Below are 16,261 nucleotides of genomic sequence, written 5' to 3'. Positions count from 1 at the left end.
TCTGTACAGACCTCTTCCACGTGTCCTGGGTGAGTTTCTCGTTCAAACCTGAGCTGCAAATATTTTCCACAAATACTCTGAATTATTTTATCTTTTTTCTTCTTCTTTTTTTTTTTTTTTTATATATATACCAGTTGTTTTTTCTTAAACCAGTAAAGCATTATGGAATATCATTTGTATAAAAGACAATTTTTTTTTTTAAGTTATGTCCAATTTCTGCTTGGTTCAGGATGGGGGGATTTTGTGTCCAGGAGCTCATGATCTGAGGAAGGATGTAGCTTAAAGGAAAGAAAATCAGGCATACAGCCAGTTTTAGCCTACTTCTGAGAGCAGGCAGGAATACTTTATGCCAAGTTTCTGGACTAACCCCCCAGTCAAATATGTACTGGATCAGACTTTTCACTCTTGCAAATTTTAATGAGGAATATATGCTACCGAATAATAAATACTTGCTGCACCTATCTCAGAAAATCACCTTTGTCAGTCCTTGAAGCCTCTGCTTGGGCAGGGTATATCCAATGCAATTCATTTTAGGTAACACAGCACAAAGGAGTTTTTAAGAGGTGGGTGGAATGTGGGCCGTTTATATAGAGGGCTACATGTGATAGGGCTTTTGGGCAACAGTAGGAGTAGTTGATAAAGAACCTGACAAAGCTGGGAGCTTTGACAAAGTGAGCACAGCTACAGGGGTGAGGAGGACTCAGAGTGTGACAAAGGGGGAGAAGTAGGGAAGGGAAGAGTTATGCAGAGCATCGAGGACAGTGACAAGAAGGTTTAATTTGATGCACTGTTGAATGTGGAGCCAGCAGTCGTCTTCTGTTGAACGGGATTGTGTCGTACTTTCTCTCCTTTTCCAGCAATGGTTGTCACAGTTTATCCCTGCCACTGCAGTGCTATAAAAAGTTAAATATTGTTACCTAAACACAGAGAGAGGGAGGAAAGTTAGAAAGGTTTAGAAATCTACTGTTATAAAACCAACAGAAACCTTGCTGGAGGGAGAGGCTAAAGGGGCATCGGTTCCCAGCCCCCCAAAAGCCTCCACTTGTCCCACCTTGACACTTTCTCCCCGTCTTAAACAGAGCCATTTTAAGGTTATAAATCATCCCAGGGCATGCACCAAAGTGTTCGTTTTGCTAACACTGCATCATCACCACCATCATCCTCATGTCTGCTTTTTAGTGGCGCCATGTATCCGTCAGATACATTGTTAGGAGGGAGACAATTTGAGGATAATGCATGTAACAGATAATACAATTGAAAAGCTGTTGGGGCTTAATTATGGCATGTAAGCAACCGCTGCATCTGCACCATGACCACCTGGGAACACAGGGAAATGAATTATTTTCCATGTGCACATCATATTGATGACTCTTTTCTATTGACACTCTTGATACTGGCAGTAAATTAGATTAGATGGAAAGGGATTTTTCCCATTTCAGTCCATGCTAACTGAGAGCTAATTTTAAGTCTGTGCATATTTACTGAGTAAACTTCAATCTGGCAGCTTTGAACAAAAGAGAGATACAAGAGGAACAAAGGGTTTCTTTTTTCTTTTTCTTTCTTTCTTTCTTTTTTTTTTTCTTTTTTTTTCTTTTTTTTTTTTTATTTCTTTAATGCCACTGGCATCCTTGTGCAACAGACTGTTAAATCCTATTAGCAAAGTTTCCCCAGGAGTACCTACAGTAAGTGAGGGATGTGTTGCTTAAATATCCATGCATTTGTTTTGAGGACAACGTTTTAACTTTTTCAGATAAAATCAGTGGGAAGACAAACTGTCCTGCCCTTGGGGCCTCCAAATCCACTAGGTCAGCCAAAACCCTTCAGGAGGATTTGGATGCTCTTGTGATCTCAGAGCCTGATCCAGACATCAGAGATGTCAATGAACAGCATCACTTGAGCAAACCTTCAATGAGGCTCTCCATGCTTGATCTGCCTTGTTATTTAACTTGCAGAGAGGTGGCAAGTCAGTGACACAGGGACACCCAGTACAGTGAGACTCTCTATCCACAGGGACTCGTGGTTCTAGTGTTGGTAAAAGAGCAAAGAACATCTTGTCTCATTTCTGATTTCTTTTGCAAAGCTGGCATACACCTTTATTTTGGGGGGATTTGTAGTTTAGAGGCCTTTTAACTTGTAAAACAAGTAGTCACATGAGGAACCTTTTTTATTATTTTATTATTCAACTTTTATCTTGTTTTGGGTGTGCCCTGAGCTATTATGGCTTAGTACAATTTTAAATTCAATATTTTTTAAAGGAACAGTTTGGCTTTAGCTCCATTTCGAGGAAAAAAAAAAAAATCAGTTTCAAAAAAGATTTCATACTGACCAAACCAATTCAGCTTCAACTCAGGAAAAAATATTTTTAAACCTGTTTTTCAATTGGGTTTAAGCTGAAGTCTATTCTCTGCTTATAATTTCATTTATCTTCAGAGGGAGGCATTCATAAGCAGTAAATAAGGGATGGTGCATAACAGTAAACATAAAACTCCACTTCAGCATCATAGGGACAGTAACAGCTAACAGACTTGTCAAACTGGTGATAATGAAACAGTTCTTAATTTTCTTGAAACTAAAAAGATTCTCTTCTATAAAAAATGAACAACAGAAGCCAACAAGGAATTGAGCATGGTTATTTTCCAATAGCTATTCATTCAAAAGCAGCATGGCATTTAATGACATTGTTTTTGAAGAGCCACATTAAATTGCTTGAAAAGATGAGGTGCTGCTTACTGAGCTGGGTTTTCTTTTGGTGGTCTCTCATCTTAGCACTGATTTAGCTTGACCTTGCTTAGTTTAGAAGAGCTGCCAAAACTCATAGCTTGGCATTACTGCGAGTGTTTGATAGCTTTTGCTTCTTTTACCTTAGGCCTTCTGATTTCCCATATCTGATTGATCATTTCTAGCAGTGTGGCTAACTTAAAGATGAAATATTTTCCAGTAATGGATATGAAGAGAAAAAAAAAAAATCAAATAAAGATTGCTGGCAAATATAAAAATAACAGTAGTCAAGGAAGAGCCTGAGGGAGAAGAGAGAGCAACTGTTCTGCTGTGCTAGAAGAAACCTGCATAATTTACTGAAATTGTATCTCAATTCTACCTGTTTGGTTTCCCACATCAGTTGTTCTTCCACACATTTCTGATTTCTGTTTCCCAGACTGGCAAATAGCACAAACCATATGTGTTTTTCCCCCAGTGTCCATACTGTTGGCGATTCTCCGCTCACTGCCTGCTCCCTTCAGTTTTCTTGTTTAACACAACAGGTTTCAATATGTGTTTTAATGTTGTCATTTCCTTCTCCTTGTGTCCTTACCTCTCTGATTTGGCTGAAAACCCCAGAGCGCATCAGGACATCAAACAATAAAAATGACAGTGTGTCAATATTTCAAAATCCCATTTTTTCTGAGAAAACATGGATCAAGACTCAACCTTGAGCCTAACTTAGCCACTGAGCCTGCGTGCCATGTCCACCTTCAAAGATGAATTGGTGGGTTATTTATCTGCCTACTGTGAATGAAATGATGCTTAGTTTCTGTAGCATCAAGTCACAAGTAAAATAGCCATTTGCAGAAGTTGTTCTCATATGTCTGCTTTTGTAAGTGTAGATCTCAACTGATGCTTCCATGTATGAACCTTGTCAATATTTTACAGAATCTAGCCATGTGTTTGAACGCTGTTGCCCAGGCAGGGGAAATGTTTCCTTCACTCAATATATTATTGTTAACTGTAATTAGCAAATTTTGTTTACTCTCTGCCAGGTTTTCCATCCACTTGGTCATCCATGTTCAAAAGACAGCTGCACCTCTGAAGACAGGCACGAGAAGGAAAGACCCTTCAGAATAAAAATTGTACCTTGATTATATATCAGTTCCGTGAGTGATAGAAAGTGCTCAAGGGGCAAGATTTGAACTTGAGCAGAATCCCAAGCACAGAACAAGAGAGGAAATGTTTGTCTCCAGATCAAGATCCCAACCACTGAAAGCAACTCCAGATATGAAAGCCATGCCAAAGGATTGCATCGCAGCTGGGAGAACTGAGCAAGTGGGCTGAAACAGAGCAAATTCCCTCAAGGTGGGTAAATATACAGTCACAGAAGGACATCTCTGTTTCTTACATTGTTGTGGCATTAATTATGAATCACATCAGTACATACATCCACTACTTCAACCATAATAACAGGTTGGTTTTGAGTGCTTGCAAGAACTAAGCTAGCCAAAGAAAGTATTTGCAAGGGAATTAAAAAATAACAATGGGGATAAATCCTTCACCCCCTTCCAGACTGAGGAAAATCCTGAAGTGCAAGATGCATGCTACTCCACTACATTGCATAGGCTGGGTCCCAATTTGGCTGGGACAAGATTAGCCAAGGCATGGGACAACCAGTGCCAGAACTCCTCTGAATGTTGTGATAGTCCCTGTGTTTCTGGCAGGTATGATTCAAGTGTGTCATTGTAATGGGTTCAGTGAAGCATGGTGCTTATTTTTTACATATGTCTCAGCTGAACTCTTACACTAGAAGAAAGCAACAGTGAAAAGGCAAAATGTCTGCACTGTAACCTGGCTGGCTTGTTACAGCCTTCAGGAGTTACTGAGCAGTTGCAACACATCATCTTCAGGTGATTTTGTAACACTTGTAAATGCCCATCAAGGACATGCTTCAGATAGTGAAGGTCTAGTAAATTAAGGCAGATTTGAAACCTGCTCTCTAGAGCTTATATTTTAGTGCTTTTTATTTTAAAAATACTATATGCTTCATTGCAGCCCTTCAATAACACAAAGAAAATAATTCAGGCAAATCAATCCCTAATGTGCTGGAATCACGCCCGTAATTAATCTGCCTAACTACTGGGACTGAACGAACAGATGGGAAAAAGCATCCCTTTTCACCTGAAATAGCAGTGTCATAGCTTCAGTTCACAAGCCTCTGATGGCTCCGTAATATTATTTTACAATTTAGTCATGACAGCTGTAACTTTAGTCACTGTAACTGACCGCTTCCATAACGTCTGATGATTCATTATGTTTAAGTCTTTCTGATACCTGGATCGGGGGGGGAGGGGGCTGTATGGGGACAGACCAGATGGACCCAGAGGTCTCTGCCAACCTCAGCCAGCTTGGATTCTGTGAGAAAAGAGAAAGGAAGCAAGAGAGGGAGAAAGAAAAAGAAATGAAAGAGAGAAAGAAGGAGAAAGAAAAAAAGAAAGAGAGAGAAAGAAAAAGAAAGACAGAGAGACACAAAAAAAAAAGGAAAGAAGGAAGGAAGGAGGGAAAGAGGAGAGGAAGGCAAGGCAAGGCAAGGCAAGGCAAGGAGGAAATTAGTCTGTAAAGATGTAATCAAGGACAAATGCTCAGTTGGTCTAAATCAGAGGAACTTGTCTAATGCTGCCTATTTATTGTCTCTTCAGTAAACACATTCCCTGCCATGTCATGTGGGAGCTCCCACACAGTTTTGCACTTATTATATTCTGATCAAGGATATATCTGTCTTTGCTTATGCCAGGCGATGACTGTCTTCAAAGTACTAAGCAAGTGAAGAGATAACAAATGATTGAACATGTCTGCTAAAGCAAAACCCAAACATTACAGTTTGGAGCTTCTGACCCTCATCTCATACCAGGTAATGCATACAAAATGGTAAAAGAATGCACCTGTACCTAGAGCAGTTGACTTCTCTTTCCTTTGTTTTCTCAAGAATGAAAGTTTACATTATACAAGCTGGATATTCATTATCTACCATTTAAAACTTTATTACTTTATTCTGATTTGTACTTAATAAAATAAGAAGCACATTAACAATGAATACACACAGAAATATCTATTAACTTCCTCTTAAACTTGGTTCCTTTTTGCCATCACTGCTGTATGAAGGCAGATTGAATTGTAGCCTACTCCTGATGAACAAAATATAAGGAACATGAGAGAAATATAATAGAGCACCTCATCATTAAACCATGACCATTAAGAACTATTAATGCAACAATGAACCATCCTTCTTGGCATTAAAGAACAAGATGTATGTTAATTCAACTATCCAAAGTTATTATGCTGAAAAGCTATGCATGGTTGAGTTCTTTATATAAGTAATAAGAAAAACCACTGTTGGTTTTGGTGGATTTTGGAGCAGTAGCTTTAAATTAGGGCATTTTTAATCCATTGGTCTGCAACAGTTTGCATCCAAGTTTCACAAAAATGAAGACATTTGTGCAAGTGGCCTTCTATTTATTTTCAAAATATTTTATAATAATAGGAAAATTCCAAGGGATTGGGAGAAAATTAAGATGACCCAATCTTTTAAAATAAAAATGTAGGTAATTATAGGTGCAAAATTTGGACATCTATCTTGAGCAAAATAATAGCTTGCCTAATAGATAAATAGATTAAGGAGTTAAATAGATAAGGAGTTAAAGATGTCAATATGTAAATCAGAACTGAAGTGTAAGAATAGGTCTTGTTAAAATAATACACTATTGTTTTTTCCTGAGACTGCAGGCTTAGATGAAAAAAATATATAGATGTCAATATGGTATTTGACTTTGCATCAGAAACATCTTGTACAAAAACTAGGCAAATACAAAAAGAATATGTAAATGCAGAACTTCTTACAACTCCTTAACTAATAGTCTTTGATGTCTAATCACAAACAGAGTACATATTTAGCTGGATTTCTAAACATATAATACTAAAAAGAGAGGTCACTGAGACAGTTACCTAATAAAGTAGGCATACACAAAGTATGTTTTTATCAGCTCTCAAGCTATAAGTGGAGGAATAAAGAATAAGAGCTGAGCCCATTCCCTCTTGGAAATCAGTGACCTAAGAAAAGATCGTGACTTCTGGTTGTAACATAGCCGGCAAGCCAATATGATTCCTGTATAAATAAATTTGAGGATTTGGAGTGTAGAAACTGATATTACACAGCCTCTCAATTTGGCAGGGTATCATAGTTGTATGATTCCTACTTCTACTTCAGGTGTTGATATTCCAGGATGTGTGTAAAAACAGTAGGAAGATCACACGGGTAATGTAAGCTGCCCACTAGTTACCACATACAGAACAAAATATTGCTCTGTCTCACAGGCAATAACACAGAAAGATCTAGCCTAGTCTAGACAAGCTTAGACAAGAAATAGGTCATGACCTTTTAACAGGCAAGGTAATTAACCATCAGAACAAAATACCAACAGCTATGATGGATTTTCTATCACTGGAAATTTTTAAATCAATATTGGATGATTTTCTGAAAGTTAGATTTCAACTCAAGAAGGAATAATGGGGTAGAAACAGGAATCAGTTAAAGTGTGTCCTATGGTTTGGTCTACGTGTTTCAAAATGGGTAATTACTGTAGTCTGGCTTTAAATGCTGCTACACAAGGGAAATAACTACACTGGGATTTGAGGACTAGCATGCAGAACCTTCCTGCTTAACACTAGCTAAGCAAATGACTTGGGTGTCCTTGCCATGGTCAGAGTACCTGATGACACAGTAACTTTTAAATTCCATCCTTGTTAGAGTTTCCTTTTTTTTTATATATAGATGTATCACTGTTTTTGTCTCTTTTATATTAGCAACCTGATGTTTAAAATTTTGGAAATCCAAATCCTTAATATCACAGAAAATCTTGACTATAATGTGAGTTCATGGTCCTTCTGCTTCTCATAGAAAGTTCTCAAAATGGGCCAGGGAAAGCTTAACCATCTGTTCAATCTTTTCACTTTGTTGATATTGACATTTGCTAAAGGCAGCTCCACTTTTCCAGAACAGTTCCTTTCTCTCCAGTCATTCCATCTCCCAGACATACAGACCAGCTCCACAAAAGCTCAAGAAGCCTTCACTTCATTGTGAGAAAAAGTGCAGAGTTCATTAAAATATCTTTTTACATATAGTCACTTAAATCATATAAATCCACTCTGAAGGTTATCTTCTACTCTGGCAGGTTTTCATTTATTTATTATATGTTATTTTGGTCATAGGTAGCATCGTGGAATTTGTGATGAAACACATAACGCATATTAGTTCCTGTTTTTTTAAGTCCATGGAAAATCACTTCCTTCAGCAAATTTATGGTGCCTCCACACAGGTGATTGCAGAGCTGTACTTCCCATGGGGAGTTTCAAGATGACAGGCTTTGTTGCACTTCAATGTACGTCTAATCTACAGTGTTTAATATATTCTAAAAAGCCAAGAATATGACAAATAGAATCACAGAATAGTTCGGGTTGGAAGACACGTCAAAGACCATCTAATTCCAACCACCCTATCATGGGCAATAGTAATTATTAAACACCAGCCCGAGTATAAAAATAGCTTTATAGAGATTAATAAAACTACAAGGGTAATAAAGCAAGACCTTTCATCTCATGGAAAAAAAAAATAATCCCCCTTTTATAAGATTTCTGATATTTAGGGATATTGATTTCCAAGTCTACGTGATTATTGCTCTTTAAACATTGCAGTCATATTGTGTTCCACTTCAGACTAAACCAACAAGCAGAAGAAAGGCCACTTAAGTCTCAAAGCCAAGAAATATTATGTGAGGTGTTCTTTTCATCTCTAACTGACAGAGGAAACTTCTGTTTAGGCCTCTTTCTTTGTCAGAAGTAAAATTACCTCCCACCTATCTCCCTTCCTCCTTCCAGCTTGTTAATCAGTGATTAGCAGCAGTCTTTGTTGACAATTATTTCTTCCTTTGTGTTAATCAGTAGGAGCAGAGTGACTCAGTCCACCACAGAACATGAAAATCGTGCTAGGTCATTTGCCCTTCCTCCATTGGAGAAGGTGATATAAGCTGATGCTTGGTACATTCAGTGCCCAAATGTTTCTACCTACTCTTTTTTCAGTCTAACCTATACGTTATAAGGGAATTTTCTCCTTAACTGATGATTTGGAAGTTTTTATTTTCACTTCAGAAGTGTGTAGATGAAGAAGGAATCCGCTCAATAAACATTTCAGGGAACTGGAATTTCAAGTAGATGAAAACTACATCGTTGAAAGATTCTCTTTTACTGCCAGAGGTGTCTAAAGAAGACTTTGGTCTGTCTTCTTAACATAATGAGAGTCAGGCTCAGAAATCAAAAAATATTAGGATGTCCATTAGCTCTGTCTCCCGGGAGAGCCAGAGGTCCCAGCGTGGCACGCAGTGCAGCGTGAGGCAGGGTGCATGTTTCGATGCCCATTGGGAACCAGGAGCTACAACAACATCCTACACACCCACGCACTAGAGAACCCAGCAGAGTGAGCAACAGCTGCAAACTGTCACCAGTCACTTGTTTGAGTACAGAAAGCAAGAGTTTGGACATCTTCAGGAAGTGACTACATGAAATACCAGCATTGCACTCTACACGTCAACCCCCATTCTCACCCTTCATACTCCAGAATAAAGGAGATTTTTTCTTTGCTCTTTCATCAAGAGTTATTCTCTTGCTTAAGCAGTGCCTGCACCCTCCCCTGAATGAGGCTGCACTTTGGCAGCCAGCAATGGTAGATTGATTTTACAAGAATGACTGTGGAAGGGAGACCTTCTGGCCATAAGGGGCAAAGAAAGTGTGTAATAACTATTAAAGTCTTTTCAGTGGTCATTACATAGATCCAGAGGAGAGAGCAAATTGTGTGTGATATCTAATGCAGAAAAGAAGCCTAAGGCATTACCAATATCTTAATATCTGTGCAGTATTTAGCAGAAGAGTCTTACCACGCTTCACCCTCTCAGTCGGGAGAAATTACAATACCATATGAATAATAGATGAAGTGCTATTTTGATGATGCAAATTAGTATTAATGCAGAAGATTATTTTAATAGTGTGCATAAATGGAATTTTCAGTGCTGAAAGGAACCCTAATTAAATCTGATTCTTTTAACCATTCACTGCTACGCCATTCAGCATTTTGGCAGGGGGGAGGCTGTTTGTTTTCTCTAACATTTATTTCTGTCTCCTCTTTAAATCATGTATTGTTATATTTAGTCACTACAATCAAAAGTAAAATAAAAACTTAATGATGAGGTCAAACAAGAAGAATTTTAATAATGCAGAGCACGCTGCACCAGAAGGAAAACATGCCAGCACCTAGGGAGAGTCATACTGGGGACAGGCATGCTTTAATGCTAGGAAGCAGAGAAACCATTTGCCTTTCCTCATTTGTTTTCCTGTAATGAGACATTGGAATTTCATCAGCACAGAATAACGACCACTATCGCTGCAGAACTCATGTGGGATTTTGCTGCTTAACCTTAATTTTACCTGATGGCTATGTTGGGGCTACATGTGTGCAATGATATGCAGTCACCATTATCACATAACTGCAGCACTCCATTAGATCAGCCTCGGAAAAGAGGCAGCCATATAATATTGCTCAGGGTCTTTGTCCCACAGCATTTAGCATTCAGCATGCATCTACATGAGTCATGTTTGATTAAGACTGGCCAGTTTGGATTTTCCTTCTAGATTACACATTCTAATCCATGTGCAGGAAAATGATTATATTATACCGATTATACAAGAATGCTTAGGACTGTGAAGAGCACAGAGAGCCTGCTTGCACTTGCACTGCAGAAAGCCAGGATGATGCTCAAACAGTTCCATAACTCTTCTCAAGCTCCAATTCTGCTTCTTTGCAAGGGGTACGAGATCAGGATGAACCAATAAAAGGTGTTTACTTACCTTAAAAGCAATTGTTTGTTTCTGGAATAAATGAGTGTGGATCAACACTTCACCAGCTTCTGGAACAAGCCCACGCAACCCTACTTCTCCCAGCTGTAGCCAGTCCCCACTGTGAAAAGGCCACATCAGTTATTGGTAATGACAACAAAAGTAATGCTGTGTGCAGAATATTTTCACTGCAATTCTTCTGGGGCACTGGCTATATTTCAGTGTGTTCTTTATAAAATAGCTAATACACTTTGAGGTGTTGTACAGCACTAGATTACATGGGTCCTCGCCTTCCAACAATTTCTGCTCATTCTTCCTTGTAGAGAGAGTATTCAGACAAAAAAAGTAATCTCTCACGTAACGTGCCTAGTGCTCAATCCTTCCAGACACTGCATGCTAATAAAATATCCATCAATATATATCCACTGTCTAGGACGTGTCTTTCTGCAGTACTGTGAAGAAAACACATTTGACTGATCCTGACCAAAAGCAGCCAGCTGACTCCACTCTGACAGAAAATTAGGATTATGATCAATGTTCCTACTTCACCCGCTTTGAGAAACAATACAAGATATATTTTACAAGAGCCAGGACTGTTATTTTTGTTCCTATGGTGAGATCCTGATATTATTGTGGCCAAGAGTAGCTGCACCAAAATCAATGAAAGGAATAAGGAACAAAAATAAATAAGTCAGGATCTAGAAGGAGAAAGCCAGGATCTAAAACCAACATATAAAAATTCAGGGTAGGAATAAAAGTAAGAGTTCCCCTGTAAATCCAAGAGCAGTTAGGGTCCTTGAAATACAGCAATCTCCTTGGCTCCCCATGCAGTGGATGTAGAGTGAAGCAGCTGGAGGCTCCTTTACCTTCTAGCAGGAGCCAACCAGTGTCCTCCACAGACCCTACTCAAAGGTGGTTTAAAGCTATGATTGTGTCTACATCTGCACAGAAGTAAGGGGCAGGATTACAGTACAGCTTGTCAAGTGCTAGTCATTTCAGCAATATTTATGGCTCTGATTTGTGCTATGAAGCATAATAAACAATGACAAAATATTGATGGCATATTCATCTGAAGAATCACCATTTACGTGTTTTATGATGGGGCTCTTTCATAATTTATCGCAAAGTTGCCTTGTTCTGTAAGATGCATCACCCAATAGTTTCTAATGTACAGTCATAATACATTATCACAGCACTTAGATTAAGCTCAGGTGTTTATTATTGAGGCACTTTTTAAGCTGGGGCTGCTCATACAGGAGGAGAGAAGAGTGACTAGCCCATTTTGGTAGAAATTTGAGTTAATGGAATACTTACATGAGAAAATAGATGCTATTGAACTGGATGGACTATTAAGAACATACTGTGGAGCATTTGCACTCATGAGAGAGAACAGGTCTAATTTCAAGCTGCTTTGCTTTTGTTCTGGTGATATAGACATGAATGCATGTTCAGGGAAAAACTGAGATTTTGGAGTCACAGCCCTGGATAAAGAGGATCAGAAGGGATTTAGGGATTTTCTGTCCTCGTAAGGCTTTGAATAGCACCCTTTTCAGATACAGTACATGCATATATATATTATCACTCCTGCATGCCCAGGCTCCCCCAGTAGATGTTACTGGCTTCTCAGACCTGTCAGAAGAGTAAATGGTGTCAGTGCACCCCAACCCACCTCAGCAAAAGCAAGCTGATCTAACAAAGACTTACTGTTTTGGATTGAAGAGTTAAAGTAGCAACACCTCAGGCCCAGGGGAAAAAGCAGAGGGAATGGCCACTGAGATCAAGTCACAGATAACTGTTCTGTGCACATTTACGTACCAGTCAAGTCACATCTGCTTCTTCTACTACTTTGCATTTGGATAGTAAAGAAAGCATCATCCTTTACTGTGCAGTCATCATCTTTCTCCTCTAGAGCTCCCTTCAAGACACATTTTTGGTACATTCACACAATGCTCCACCTGACTGCTGCTGGCCAACTCACACAGAGTATTACCAGGATGTAGCATTGCTCATTTGACTGATACATTATCCAGTCTGCACAACAGATTTTCTCATCTTTTTCCATTGCTTGTAAACAACCATAGAACTAGACCAGGAGTAGAAATAGACTGCGTTTCATGACCAGTGCCTCCTTCATGTTTCAGAACTACATGCATCTGCAGTACACAATGAATAGCAGAACAAAGATCCTCTAGCAAGCCAATAAGTTCATAAGACCCAGGACAGCTATATGGAGACATCAGTTCAGGTCCAGCAAGAGTAAATCTATTTCAACACTGATAAATGTGGTTACTTCTAAATTTCTTCTATGACTTGCATTGAGTGCCTTCACTATGCTCACCTTCAACCCAATGCCAGGGTGAGATGTTAAGTAAGACCTGCACCTTGCACAAAAATGGGAGGTTAAAATAATATGTAGCTAATAATTAACTCATTCTTTTATGATTTTAAATTTCTCATACAGCTTCATTAGAAAATACAGTGCAGCCACAGACCTAAATGTATATTATTGCCATCAGTGTCATAAAAAATTGCTTTCAGAGTAGCAGTAATGAGAATTCCAGAACTGCATATTCTCAGCCAACTTTCAGGATATTTAATGTGTCACTGCTACTTGTCTGCAGTCATTAAGTAGGTCATCTGACAAGACAGACCTGAACTTGGACTTCAATATTTTCAACATGGAAATTTCAGCTTCACTTAGATATGTTGACCTGAAACATGCACTTAATCAAAAGAGAACTCCACTTAGAAAGAGAAAGCTGATTTTTTTTCCAGTAGTGGCTAAAAATATGGTTGACATGACTGTGCATTTAATTGCACATCTGTTTGCAAGGTTATAATTTCCATTCCAGGTCAGTAGCATTTACTTTCAAGACACTTCCAATCTGATTTTAAATTCTGCATATAAGTCTAGCAACCAAGACACTAGCGAACAGGTGAGTATGTTGCAGCTGAAGACAGAATGTAACAGCTCAAAATCCTCTAACATTTTCAAAATAGACTTGACTACATCATCTTGGGAAAGTTTATTTCCTCTCTGACTTTCTTTTGAAATGTAGTGAAAAGAAATCTATGTTCAACTAGGTCATTTAAGCTTGAATTTTATTCTGAAAGCACTTACTGATCAAATAATTTGTGTCAGATTTCCCTTCACAGATTTCAGGATTACAGTCTTGAAGTTCGGATATCAGCTCAATATTGAAAGCCAAACCAGGCAGCTGTGGAGGACCAGAGTTATTCGTACTGCTTACTTCTCTGTTCTCTGAAAGAATTTTTTTTTTTTTTTTTTTTTTACTTTTTTACTTTTCTGCTGCACTGTTGTATGGCAAAGGTAGGCAGCTGTAATGTGCACTTTTATAAGATTGTTTTAAAAAAACAAGTAAGGGAATCTGGCAGGGATGAAAATTACTGTCCTCAGAATGGTCTGTGCTACCAAAGGACTGCTGGTAGCCTGTGCAGGGACTTAGAGGCTTTGGAAATATAACACCTTCCTGTGCAGTAGATCAGTATCACCACTGAAACAAGGGAAAAGCACCAGCTGCTGTTACGGAAAGTAACTTTGGAATAAGCACATCCATGTCTTCCATCTATCTTCTGAATAGCTGGAAAATGTTTCTTCCCAGTATTTTCTTTTGTTAGAGTTCTAAACACTTCTCCTTTGAAACTATGCTCTGTGGACATCATTCAAATGAGTATTGGGCTGTGTCAACAACAGCTGCTGACTTAAGAGGAACCCAGTAAGCATGCATGCTTTCAACTTTATTCAATTTCCCCTCAAATTTTACTGCTACAAATTCATTTTTTCTTACTGCCACACACCTAGAAATTTGTACACCATACACATAATTGAGAATATATACTTATAGTTATCAGAAAACATGTTTTCACTTGCAATGTGACCCCGTTTATCTTTTTTTGGCACAGATTTCTGGTGTAAGACATAACTGTTGCAGCTTCAGGTTTAATTCCTAAACATGCAAGATCAATGTCATCATCAGACCTGGGGGTGTATCGGTTCTTCCGTGTTGGCTGGCCTCTTGGCTGCACTGTTCTGGAGACTCAGCTATACTAAAAGAAAGCTTTACTCCAGCCCCTGTTCTTCATGTTTCACGTTAGATAATCATTGATTAAAAGTACACAGACAGAGGTAGGATTAGGACCCCTTTGTTCAACTTCAAATCCAATGTCTCTTGTATCCTTCACTGATAACTAATCTGGCTTCAGTAAAAGATTATTAAAATTTTCTTTTAGTAAGGAGATACATGCAGATTGGGGAAGACCTAGAGGCAACATGGACAGTGCTCTGGGTGAGGCTCTGGCCACTAGTTCATTATGTACACACTCATCATATCCAAAGAGAGAGAAACTTCTCTGCTTTGCCACTATTCCTTCAGCTAGGAACCCCAATAGGACAGAGGCATTCTAAGCTACATCCTTGATTCAGGCATATACATACTAGAGAGGGTACTTGAAAACATTCTTCTGCTCAAACACTACTTTGTTTAATGCATGTGCCTCAGCGCCCCATGGGATGGTAACTCTCCCCTGTGAGTGAGCAGAAAGCCTAGGGGCCAAACATTTCATTTTTCTTACCATGCAGAGCAGCAGGATGGGGTGAACAGATATCCAGGTTTTCACCTCCTCACACCTGAGCTGGAAGTGCCTATGGTGTTTTTCCAGGTCTTGTCCTTTGGCTTAATTATTGCACCTACAATCAGCAAAGTGCTGAACAAGCCTCTGGAAAACCAAAAAGTAGGTATTCTGGACTAGACATATTAATGGATACTTCAGAGACTACTTGGCCTTAGCTTTCTGCATTTCTAAAATTCAAATAATGATTGTTACTTACCTTGAGGGCATACTGGAAAGCTTAATTCATTAACAGCATTCATAAAAGCAAAGCAGAATCTTTTGGCTCCTAATTTAAATTCAGTAGCCAATGCTAAGTTCCTAAATCAATATGTAGAGACGTGAATAAAAATAATTTGTCTTTCAAAAGAGATTGTATCCATTCATCTCTCAGTAAAAATTCTCCTACTCTCTACTTTTAATTGACTCAGTTGAGAATTGGGAACCAAACATTTGACCATTATGATCTAAAGTTGTGTTTGTCAGAACAAAAATACAACCCAAATAATGTGGCTATTATTCTCCCCACAAGAGCAGCTATCTATGATTAAAGTGTTATTCTCATTAACTTCATTATAAGCATCTGCAATCAGAAGATACTTCATTGACGGGAACTTTCTGAATCTGCTTCTTCCCTAATTAAATGTCTTTGGTGCATATTTGCAATTAGGTTTGAATGAACATAAGAACATAAGTGAGTATTACTAATGTCCATGTCATACTCTTACCTTTGCAGGACCGTAGGGTAATTTTATCTCCTTATAAGCCAGAGAGTATGCCATCTTTTTCTCTGCTTTACTTTCTCCCTATTTTATGGAGCATCACTCCATAGTACACTCATAGTATAAGAACACTGGAAATGATCTGAGCCTATATCTCAGGTGTAGCTGTCCCCCACTCCCATCCCCTCATTTTCTTTTAGGTGCTAACTTCATTCTTTTCAACTTCCTTTGAAGTAGCTGATGCTTTCAGGTGATGCCATTGGTTTGAT

General features: G+C 38.6%; 1 long non-coding RNA gene across 2 annotated transcripts; it reads right to left on the bottom strand.

The window, feature by feature from the left end:
• Positions 1–358: 358 nt before the first annotated feature.
• On the bottom strand, positions 359–16,229 carry LOC110352462 (uncharacterized). 2 transcript variants are annotated; one of them, XR_005263607.2, is made up of 4 exons: positions 15,999–16,229; positions 15,235–15,378; positions 10,654–10,762; positions 359–917 (listed from the first exon to the last, which is right to left on the bottom strand). It is a non-coding gene; the product is annotated as an uncharacterized lncRNA (long non-coding RNA). The 2 variants fall into 2 exon arrangements; XR_005263606.2 differs by lacking the exon at positions 15,999–16,229 and adding an exon at positions 15,491–15,774.
• Positions 16,230–16,261: the final 32 nt, after the last annotated feature.

Source organism: Anas platyrhynchos, chromosome 2, assembly GCF_047663525.1.
Source record: "Anas platyrhynchos isolate ZD024472 breed Pekin duck chromosome 2, IASCAAS_PekinDuck_T2T, whole genome shotgun sequence".
Classification (NCBI taxonomy): Eukaryota; Metazoa; Chordata; class Aves; order Anseriformes; family Anatidae; genus Anas; species Anas platyrhynchos.
Note: the sequence above shows the minus strand (reverse complement) of the source record. Positions and strands in the feature narration are given on the sequence as shown.